This window comes from Bidens hawaiensis, unplaced genomic scaffold, assembly GCF_021521415.1.
Source record: "Bidens hawaiensis isolate Kalapana, Puna unplaced genomic scaffold, B.hawaiensis_p1.1 tig00028232_1, whole genome shotgun sequence".
In the NCBI taxonomy this organism is placed as follows: Eukaryota; Viridiplantae; Streptophyta; class Magnoliopsida; order Asterales; family Asteraceae; genus Bidens; species Bidens hawaiensis.
In genome coordinates, this window is record NW_027494589.1 from 85,789 (window position 1) to 97,982 (window position 12,194).

General features: G+C 36.0%; 3 pseudogenes across 1 annotated transcript; 1 reads left to right on the forward strand and 2 right to left on the reverse strand.

Moving 5' to 3' along the window:
• Positions 1 to 2,592: 2,592 nt before the first annotated feature.
• Positions 2,593 to 4,066, reverse strand: LOC143576515 (SNAP25 homologous protein SNAP33-like; annotated as a pseudogene).
• A 926-nt stretch (positions 4,067 to 4,992) lies between these two features.
• LOC143576516 (eukaryotic peptide chain release factor subunit 1-3 pseudogene) lies at positions 4,993 to 6,784 on the forward strand (annotated as a pseudogene).
• A 1,198-nt stretch (positions 6,785 to 7,982) lies between these two features.
• LOC143576521 (exosome complex component RRP41-like) lies at positions 7,983 to 9,137 on the reverse strand (annotated as a pseudogene). Its single transcript, XR_013142966.1, has 3 exons — positions 8,934 to 9,137; positions 8,632 to 8,781; positions 7,983 to 8,072 (listed from the first exon to the last, which is right to left on the reverse strand). The product of XR_013142966.1 is annotated as an exosome complex component RRP41-like (transcript).
• Between the last annotated feature and the right edge of the window lie 3,057 nt (positions 9,138 to 12,194).

Genomic DNA, 12,194 nt, shown 5'->3' on the forward strand with positions numbered 1-12,194 from the left:
TTGCTTAAAAATACATAAAATTAATGCTTAAATACATGAAATGGATGTATAACTACATGAAATAAAACTATAAATATATGAAATTGAGATATTAGTACATAAAATGGAGATATAAATACATGAAAAATGATATAATTAAATAATAAATACATATAATACATGAAATAGAGGAAAAAAATGCTTGAAAATATGAAAAAAAGGAAGAGTTTGGCGCGGTTCGGTTAATTTCGGTTTTCGGTTTTTTGGTTTGGTTTAGTAGGTCTTCGGTTCGGTTAACGATTCGGTTATTGCTCACCCCTAGATACAAGCATAGATGTAATATTTTTTTTTACATATACATTATGTAATTACTTGTTTTACTTGTAATTTTATATTTGGATCATCCCGTGTGTGACACGTGCTCTAAAACTAGTAATATCCAATCCTACTCTTCTAATAAAGTAAAATCTCGATGATGATGTGTCAAGCCCATATTGTTTCTTGACAAATTTTTCCCTCCAAAATATTTACCTCTTCTCTCATTCATTCTAGGCAAGTAAATTCATGGGTCAAATAAAAAATTAGACTACCAAAATACCAAAATTATGGGATTTGAAATTAATAACTAACTAGGAAAATACCCCACGCGCTATGCGGCGGGTTTCGTGTGTATAGTGAGAATGAGAATTGCTAGTATAATCTAGTTTTGTTAATACAATTTACATAGTAATTTACAATGGTCAATTAAGCAGATAATTGTGATTAGCACCAACATACCAAAAGCGATTGAAAAATGTTACTGTAACATGTCTTGAAACATACGAGAAAATAGGAAAACATAACATCACCCAAAAGTCATTGCATATACATCCAACTCGTGATTTGCGGCGGTGTTGTATAAGGCCATAAGGGTGTTGATGACATGTTATCTATTATATCCAGACATGGCCCAAGGGGAGGGTGAGGAGGGTGACAGACCCGAGCCCACTCTCCTGAGAGATCCATAATTATAAAAAATAAAATTTATATTTTATATAGTATTTTGTTTTAACACAAGAGTCTACAAAAATGACTCTTTGGATTGAATGAAAAGTCTTTTAGAGCAAGAGAACAAAGGTCATGGGTTCAGTTTTCACAATTAGTGTTCATTTTTTATAGAAAAAAAAGCTTTTATTTATGTTTTATATGAGTCATTTTAGTAACACTTATTGATAAAATTGCCAAATTAACTATTACATAATCGAGAACGCGATTTTAGAAGAGGGGGAGGGGGGGTTGGTTTTTTACTCGTTCCATGCCCCAAATTTCTAAGGGGCTTTCGGAGACGGCTCTAACTATATCGATAGATTAATATAAACCATGTAGACGCTGAAAAGAAGCAAATGTTTATAGTTAAAAGTTAGTTTTAAACTTTTAATTATAGTAAGTAAATAAAAAATGTATAAAAAAGATAAAAGAAAAAAAATATATTTAAAGATATTAAAAAAATAGCATTAATAAACTGATAACTCTATTAAAGTTTAGAAGCAAGAGGTATGGTAGAAATGCAAATCGTTAAACGAAAAAAAATTATTAAACTTTATGCATCATATGATAGCACTATTAGAATTAATTACTTCAATGACACCCGTCATTTGACGCGAAAACTCGGAAACACTATTCGAGTAGTGGCTACAAGCTTATTGCTTTATTGTTGTTATTGTTATAAATATAGAATAAAACTTCAAATATTTTTGATAGGTATATAGAATATTAAATTCAATAAATTAAACCTTCATTAGTTTTGTCACACAATGACATGGTTTTTACCGAAGGAAAAGGGAGTTGCTGGTTTTATTAACTCTTTATCACCATCACAACACCACCCCATCTATCTCATCTTTCTCTATGTACAACAACCAAGACACACCATGGTCATCACATCACAACCACCTCACTTTATATCAGGTGATCATGTATATCTCCTTTCTCTCTCTAAAAAACCCAAAACCGATCTATATAAGTTATAGCCTTTCTGGTTTACTTTTCTTCAAATGGAGGTGGTTGTTAGGTGGTCTTGGTTTATATGCAGCTCTATGTTGTACATTAAGCTTTCATGATTGTACAGTCGGTGTCAGAAGGTTTTCAGCAGTAACAGGGTTGGTAGTGGCAAGAACGGAAGGGAAGGGGAGGATATGGGGTGGAAGGGACAATGAACTTGTACATTGTTGACACAAAAATAAAAACCAACCATTAAACATCATGTGGGCCATTAATTAACTATCTGTGGTAGATAGATGCATTGGATACTTGTACCACATGCTTAAAAATATGTAGCGCTAGAACAGTACTCTTTTGTGTCTTACCATAAACTTCATGGTTAATATATATATAATGGTCGATATTTCTTATGTGAAATCGCAGCTGAGTCATGTTTTCAGGCTAATTGACTGCCATATAGACAATTAAAATGCAATTGACAGAAGACAACATATCCTTAATCCATTCAACTCATATAATGAGAGTGACAAATAAAAAAAATTCAACCCTGATTAGCCATAACAGCTAACAAGCAGTGCATAACAAAGTAAGCAACAATAGTAAGAATTGGTAACTGAAATCACTATAGGATTATTATCCAAGCAGGCGGCGAGTATGTTGGTTGGCGCCTTTCACTCTGGCATTGATCTCGTCAACATCATCTTGAAGGAGATTGAGGGCTTTGTTTTGCCTGCATAATATGAACTAACTTTCAGAAAATATTCAATCTATCTTCAAATATTAACCTCCTCTTGGAAACCACTAACCTCTCAATCTCAGAACCTATGTCAACAGCCATTTCCTTCAATTCTCCCAATGTCACTCAAGTCAGAGAGACCGTCGTCTTGTTTTGCTTTCTCATACTGTTATTATTCCAAGAAACGAGAAATGGATTAATGCCACCCGTGTTTAGTGGATTGATGTTTGTGAGAATTTAAAGACGAAAAAAGAAAACTTGTAAAATATATACCTCAACTTTCTGCATTGCATCAGCATATTCAGGAAGTGGAGTTGTTGAACGTGACGGTCCCTTATTTGGGGTAGTCGTCAGTCCAAGTTTTTCTCGTTGCTCCAAATGATTACCTTTTCTTCTATCAGGGTCATCTGCATAACTACCAAAGCTCCCTAAAACACTAAAAATTTTCCCATTGACATAACTTACAAAAGTTTTATTAAACAATATCAAATTACATAACTTTATTTTGCTTAAATACCTCTTATGATTATAGGTCCTTTTTCGGCTTCCACGTCCTTGAAAAAATGCCGCCAAGACTTCCCAACAGCTTCTCCCCCTAAATAAACACAATAATCAAATATATGCCGAAAAGTGAAAACCGAACCAAACAAAACCGACTCATTTACTTACTTACCCTACTGAGATCCTGCTCAATGTCGGCAGCAGCCATGTGGGTTCGGTTAATCTCGTCATCTGAGTCGAACGGGCTGAGGTTTCTTGTTCCCAAACATACTTGATCATACAGGCTACAATTATACACGATAAAACGAGCCCTGACCGAAAAGCATGAACAAAAACGGAATATAAGACGACAATTAGACAAGTAGTAAGATGATCAAAGTACTTAACAAAGTTTTGACCTTTTTCTCATATTGGAGTTGAATTGATGTCAAAGATTGTTTGTTAACAGTTAACCAACCATAGAAAGCATAAACAAACATAAGACATCAAGGAAAGTATCACAAGACCCACATGAATTAAGCAAGCCATAAAAATAAAGAAAGTATGATGATTTAAGGTTAGTGTTGACTTGTTCAAAGTAATTATATAATAAATCAAGAAGCCTTAATCCACAACAGTTCTACCAAATCAAAGAAAGATTAGGTGAGCAAACAGATAGAAGAAAGAAAATAAGAACACACCCATGAATGATAAACCTAAAAATATTAATACAAGCAAACCCCACAGACTAGAAATCAAGAAAGTATTAATATTGTTAAATGACTTAAAATGTATGGCACTAAAAATCAATAAAAAACATTGTGTAGTTTCGCCTATGAATGAAACAACCAAGCACAAACATTGTCCAAGAAACTCAACATACCTCCTCATGGTTTTATTCAATTTTAATCTAAATCATGGTGTTATTTTATTTTATCATTGTGCATTGAAATGACAATATTAATATTAAAAAGTGACATTCTTAATATTATATTCATGATTCTAAAAATAATATGAACTTACAATAAACTTTGACAAACAATTATAGATAATTATTATTAATAAAGTTAATTATTAAAATTATGAGTAATTCAACTTAATACAATTTTGTGAGGGATATAACCATATTGTTAAAGTTAGTGGACTTAAAAATCATCAAACTGCAAACTTAAATAAAGAATGGCGTAGGAACCGATAAGACTATCCCTTTCTCCCCCTTTTCCGCAACAGGTATTTAACATGCGCGTCCCCATCTCCCCTCACAAGTAATATTTTCTTCTTTTTAAGGATATCTCTCATCCAACCACAGGACATGTAAGGGTCTCCTTCTTCTCATGCATATATATAAACTCAACTGTTATGTTGACGATTCTATATATTATGTGTTGTATTCATTGAATTTGGAGAATTACGACGACCAATGATTCAAATTATTAGAAGAAGAAGAAGAAGAAGAAGTTGACAGACTCATTAAAAAGATTGGGATTAAATGTTTTTATTTATTGGTATAATAATAATAATAAGATTTGGATTAATGATTGTATTATCATAATAGTAATGATAAGATTTGGATTAATGCATGCTTGCATTGAGTTACCTGAATCTGAATTTCTTCTTTTTTGTTTAATTGCTTTTACTTATGGATGGCTACTAGGTATAGGTATAAATGTATAATAACTAGATTGGGCTTAATTCTTCTAAGATTTGGATTAATGCTTGTATAGAATTAATCACCTGAATCTGAAAAGTGAAATCACAAAAACATCTCTTAATAGTAATACCATCTAATATTAACTTTTTCTATGCTTATAATTTGTATGATTACTGCTCTAGCCTTTTCTGTATTGAGCAGGTTGGTCACAATCGTAGAGGGTAAGGCGGAAACTGATGAGCACATTCAAGTATGGAGAATGAAGAATCTTATCAAATCACTGGAAGCTGCAAGAGGAAACGGTACAAGCATGATTTCTCTTATCATGCCACCTCGTGATCAGATCTCCCGCGCCCTCCAAATGCTTGTAAACGAGTTTGGAACCACCTCCAACATTAATGCCTTGTTCTTGAGTTTTTTAACCAATGAAAGAAAATGAAAGGAGAGGGAAGGATAAGAAAGGGAAGGGAAGGGAAGGAAATTTTTTTTAATTAGGTGTGTTCTTGAGCTGGAAGGAAATTAGAGGAAAGGAAAGGATAACTATATTAAAAACTAGTTATCCTTAGTAATCATCCCATTTTTGAGAGGATAACTTATTGGGAAAATACATTAATTTAATCCCTCCTAACTCCTCCTAATCCTTTCCTTTCCATCCTAAAAAAAATCCTTAAGAACACCCATTTTTTAACTATCCTTAGTTTTCCTTTCCTTTTCCTCCTTTAAAAAAACTCAAGAACAGGGCGTAAAAGCAGCCTTAACCGCCATTCTATTTTAGGTGCCATAACTTCAGCCCACCAAAGACTCAAGCTCTACACCAAGGTTCCACCTAACGGGCTTGTGCTCTACACTGGAACCGTAGCTACTGCTGATGGGAAACATAGAAAGATCACCGTCGACTTTGAATCATTCAGGCCTATTAACGCTTCACTTTATCTCTGTGACAATAAGTTTCACACAGAGGCTTTAACCGAGTTACCGGAATCTGATGACAAGTTCGGTTTCATTGTTATGGATGGAAACGGGACCCTCTTTGGGACATTATATATGTGGCTGCACGAGGGAAGTTTTGTATAGGTTTACCGTCGGTTTACCCAAGAAACACGGGTGAGGAGGTTAGTTTGCAGATCGATTTGATCGCCTTAGAACGGAGAAACGTCACAATTACGTGAGAAAAGTCGCTGAGCTGGCGACACAGTTTTTCATCAATCCATCATCTAGTCAACCTAATGTGTCTGGACTTATCTTAGCTGGATCTGCTGATTTAAAAAGCGAGCTGAGCCGGTCTGGTATGTTTGATCCTCGTCTGCAGGCCAAAATCTTAAATGTGGTTGATGTTGCTTATGGAGGTCGGGACGGTTTCAGTCAAGCTATTGCATTGTCTTCATAAGTTCTTGCAAATGTCAAGTTTGTTCAAGAAAAACGTTTACTCGGGAAGTATTTTGAGGGGCTTTGTCAGGACAGTGACAAGTATGTGTATGGTGTTGCTGACACTTTGAAATCCTTGGAAATGGGTGCAGTGGAGACTCTCATCGTGTGGGACAATCTAGATATAAATCGCTACGTACTTAGAAACATCACAATTGGTGAAATTGTTGTTTAGAATTTACACGAGTATCAAGAGGCTAATCAGACTTCAGAGCTAAAAGTTGAAGAAAAGAAGCCGTTGCTTGAGTGGCTTGCAGATGAGTATAGAAATTTTGGATGCACACTCGGGTTTGTTACAGACAAGTCTCAAGAGGGTTCACAATTTTGTAAAGGTCTGGGTGGCATTGGTGGAGTACTTCGGTACCCATTGGACATTAGGTCATATGATGATTATATGTCTGATAGCGATGATGAGGAAATTTGCGACCCCGTGTAGGCTCGGAGCTAATTGGCTAAGCTCCCCTCCTGTCCTATGAAGGTTGGCAGTTCTCTCTTCTTAGGTTTCAACTTTTATATGGTTGGTTTGTGAATATGGATCATGTGTGTTTCATTTATTTTGTAATGTGTGCATCGATCACTTAACTGTTGTAATCAAGAATCTGCATGATCAAAGGGTATAAGAGTTTTTTGCATATGATTCAAGCACTAGCCATGTGGAGGGGGGAATTTGGCTCATGTTTGTCGAGTTTTATGCTGTATTATCAGTGATTATAGTTTCTTTCATAAACTGATTAGGAGGTTTTCTCATGTGAATGATGACCTTTAAACTGATCAATGCTTTTTTAAATAGTTGATTTTTTCTGTTATGTGAACCAGTTCGACACTCAACTTTTATGTCCACCCATATAGCCCATTGAATAATCAAGATTAACCTTCAAATAGTCACTTGTTTGGTCATTAAACCTCTTGAGTCAACTTTAAATTGAGAGTGTATCAAGCTTAAAACTTTCAAAGTCATGTTCAAGCCAGCATAACCAAGTGTTTACATCTCTCAATTAATCCATTCCACTTCTAAAGGTTCTAATATTTGTGGAAGTTAGAATTTCAGTTTTTTTCAATTCAACAAGTAAACATGTCAGACGGGTTAAACTACTTAAAATTCACCAAAATTATAAAGAAAAGAATTTGTTAACGTGAACCCTTTTGACATGTTACCCGACTCGTTAATTCAACAAAACTAATAGGAAAAATCGATATAACTATTATGTCAAACAAAACTTACAAGATAAGATAAGAATGGCAATAACGGATATTAAGAAGCAAAATTTAGGCCACCAAACAAATTTTTACGCCTAAAGATAACAAAACATGGATTAACGAAGCAAAATTTAGGCCAAAACAAAAAATAACATTTTTTCGCACGTTGGGCAGCATAAAACAATATAATTTTGAAACAAGAAAATCATCATCATCATCATCGTACTCAGTATATCCCACCAATAGCAATGCTATGGTAGAGTCTGAGGAGGGTAAGATGTAGACAGCCTTACCTCTATCCCATAGGGATAGAGAGGCTGCTTCCGGTGAGACCCCCGGCTCGATAGTAGTTTTGAATCAAGCCTTGGACATAAGACACATAACACTCAATCATCGGGACACCGGCTGATTGGTGCATGTGCCCTTGTCTTTCGGCTATCAACGCCACCACATGATGCCTGATTAACCTTCCGCCACTTTTAACGTTATTTTCACGTGATTAGTATAGAAGTAAAAAATAAACATCTTAGCTATTCATTCTTGTGAAGCGGAGGCAGATTCTTTTAAACAAGATCTCATGATCTTTCCTAGCTTGGAGCAAGCGTCTAGACATAATTCCATTGCCTGTTAATCATAATATGTAATTAAACGAGTTAAAATGTATGACACAAAAAATCAATTAAAAACATTGTGCAGTTTCGTCTATGTGCCCTGCTTGCGGTGCGCGCATATAATGTATATATGTGTGAACCCTCGGGTGGGCAAAAGTAAAATTGCACTAATTTTGACGTTATTTTACTAATTTTGTGAAAATAACGTTAAAAGTGATGGAAGGTTAATCAGGCATCATGTGGTGGCGTTGATAGCCGAAAGACAAGGGTACATGCACCAATCAGCCGGCGTCCTGATGATTGAGTGCTATGTGCCTTATGTAATATGTCCAAGGCTTGATGCAAAACTACTATCGAGCCGGGGGTCTCACCAGAAGCAGCCTCTCTATCCCCATGGGGTAGAGGTAAGGCTGTCTACATCTTACCCTCCTCAGACCCTACCATAGTTTTGCTATTGGTGGGATATACTGAGTACGATGATGATGATGATGATGATGATGATGATGATGATGTGCAGTTTCGTCTATGAATGAGTCAATTGAGGATAAACATTGTCCAAGAAGCTAGCATACCTCATGAATCTTTGGAGTGGACCATTCACCAGTTATTGTAAGTTGAGTAACCTCATTGCGAGACGGTAAACATGTAATCATCAAGTTACCATCTTGATAGTTTTATTCTTCTGAAACGGGGTCAATCACAAGATTCTTCCCAAGGCAAGACTATGCATGAGTTAAAAACAAAAGGTCATGTATTAAATCAATCCACAAAATACACACTCCATAAAGAAGACACTAAAACAGAAAACTTGACACATTATTGAATTACAACAAGCAGATGAGAATATATGTAATTAAGCTGGTGAGTATCATACCACGGAAACTGCAGCAACCAAATCATACATCATAATCCATGCGTCTGCCAAAGCAAGACTGGCACATGAGATAACAACAGGAAGATCACCTGCAAGAATCATAAATTGATAAGATAATATACAATAACCAAACTTTTCTTACCCGCCAATTTCTATATAAAAAGAATCACTACAAGTTAAGTATTTTAAAACTTACAGCCTCCAGATTCCAAAACTAATGCAAATACATCCACGGTTGTTTTTGAACTAAATGGCAGGGAAACGTTCATGAGTATCGCTAAACATTACGAAACCGGAGAGCCCCTTCCTGAAGAGATGTATCGGAAGCTCCTTGCTGCCAGAACCTTCCACGCTAGCAGTCTTAGCCTTCATCTGGCGAGTTCTCGAGTGTATGACACTATTATGTACTTTTTTATCTGACGATTAATATCTTGTGTTAATTAACCTGTAGCTAAAACTCGCAATTCTTGACCTGGAGCTGCACAACAACTATATTTCTGGTGGGTCTGAATCAATTCATGATGTGGATCGGAGGGTGAGTGAAAAAACTCAACTAATCCCTCCACTTCCAGAGGACAGGTGCCTGTGCATCTGTAGCCATATGATTGCAGGTTGGTTCTTGATTACACATATATATATATATATATATTGTCAATGCTAATTTGTTATTACATTATATCGCGGTTAGCTTCTTATTATGGTTTTGTCTGCCATTAACAGGTGGATATGCTGGTGGATTTTTTTTGTAAGGTACTTTTTTGTGTGTTCGATTATTGTGAAGTTTTTAGTAGTTTTAAAAATGTTTAGGTCGTGGGTAATGATTGTGTAACTTCTTTTATGTTTTGCTATTTTCTTTCCTGGCACCGTTTCTGTAACATTTCGAAATTTCAAAGAATAATATTTAATATATTATTTATTTATGGCGTAATAGTTTACTCGTTTTAATAGAGAAATAATAAAAAAATAAAATAATAAGATGGAAGGATAAGTATGCTATTAGGTGGAATTAATAATTGACCAAAAAGGAAAGATGAGCCTTAGGTCCATGGGCTTAAGGGAGTATAAATACCCTTAAACCCTAATTTTTTTCATTTCTATCCATCTCTACACCATAGCCTCCCTACACACAAACACTCTTGCCATAACGGCCGCGACCGAGAGGAAGATCCAAGGCCAAAACTGAACCTAGATCTTGATAGATCTTGACTATACGAGCAAGATACAAGATCTTTGTTGAATATCAAAGCTAACCGTAGCCAAAAAAACGCATAAATGTATGTTCTTTATCTTTAAAGGTTATGTTTTTATGAACAGTTTGCCCTAAAACTTAACCCTAGAGTAGATCGGGTATAGATGTATCATAAAAATGTAAACTTGATGTTTAAAATGGACTTAACGAACTCATGAATATATACGGTTCATAAAGGAAACCCTAGATCTAGCCTAAGAATGTTTTAACTCATAAAAGTTCAAGCTTTACGGGTGAACGAGCTAGGTTTTAGCCGAAAATGGAAATGGAAACGGGTTAAGGGTGATATAGTACCATGATAGGGTATTAATGTCGTGATATGTAATGAAATGATGATAAAAAAAAGTAAACAGTAGCAGCATGGTCGAATACAATGCTTGTGTAACATCTCGAAAATCCCAAAATAATATTAATTATATTACTTAATAATAGAGGGAAAGTTACTCGGGTTATCAGGAATTAAATAAAAGAATAGAGGTTGGTATGGGTCGGGCTAGTGTCGGGCAATGGACGTGGGTTATGGACTAGGATTTATAGAGATGGGTTAAATGAGAATGGGCCTTAGGTCCATGGGATTTCAGGGGTATAAATATCCCCTAAACCCAAAATATCTTTCATTTTCACCAAACTCCCTAACACTCCAAAAACACACACTAACTTCGCCGCCGGACCGAAGGCAGATCCGGGCAGATCCGGCAGACCCGAGTAAGAGAGAGAACGATTAGTGGTGATAAGCAAGTAAACGAGATCCAAACAAGCCCAAAAAGGTATGATTCTTGATCTTTGAGGTTTAAAGATCCAAGCTTTTTAGTGTATAAGCGACCAAAAATGGTCGGGAAGCGTAGTGGGTGATATTGAACCATAGCAAGGGTGTTAAAATCGCTCAAAATGCTGAAAAGAAACCGAACAGCGGCTGTCTGGATAACTTCGCCTTCATCTGGGCAACTTCGCCTTCAACGCGATGAACTTCGCCTGCAAGCTAAGTTCGCCTGATGAACTTCGCCTGCAAGCTAAGTTCGCCTGATGGCAACTTCGCTGTAAAGTTAAGTTCGCCTAACTGGTAACTTCGCCTGAGGCCAAGTTCGCCTGATGATAACTTCGCCTGAAGCCAAGTTCGCCTGATGGCAACTTCGCTGTAAAGCTAAGTTCGCCTAGCTGGTAACTTCGCCTACAGCTAAGTTCGCCTAAGGTTAACTTCGCCTAGAGCTAAGTTCGCCCGAGGGTTAACTTCGCCTAAAGCCAAGTTTGATTAGAAAATAAATTATAAAGCGATAAGTTAAAGTGAGTTAATACTAGGCCACCAGATTAGATCAGACGAGTATTGATACGTGTAACTTGTGCAGTCAGCCGAGCTCAGATAGAGAAGGGATTTACAGCTATCAGAAAAAGAAGCAGAATTCAGGTGAGTTCTAGCCCCATTTATGTGTTACGTTTTCGGGGCTGTGTGCATACTCAATATGTTTGTTAATACACTTATCCTAAGAGATAAGTGTATGCCTTATATGGATAATGTGAAATATATGAATGATTGCTTGATGGTACGTGAACGATCTTCGGATATTGCACGTACTGTCAGGTTGCAGCGCTAAGAATAAGGTAAGTATGTTATGTATGTTTATGTGTATGAACATGATAGAGATAATAGAAGAAAGAAATGATAACGTATGGTTGTATGGTTACGAAGAGGGTTCCGAGCCCTAGTAATACTCGAGGAATGTAGGGCGTAATGCTCTTTATAACGTAAGATATGAAAGTAAGATAATACAAAAGAAAGTAAGAAAGTATGAACGAAAGGATAAAATTTTATGTGTATGCCGTGTATGGTATATGTGATCGATACGATTGATTGCTTGACGGTACGTGAACGATCTTCGGATATTGCACGTATCGTCAAGGGAAGTGACTAGCTCCTTACATGGATATTAAATAGTAAAGTATAGTGTTCCTTTTATGGAAGATATAGTGTTCCTTTTATGGAAGGTATAGTGTTCCTTTTATGGAAGGTATAGTGT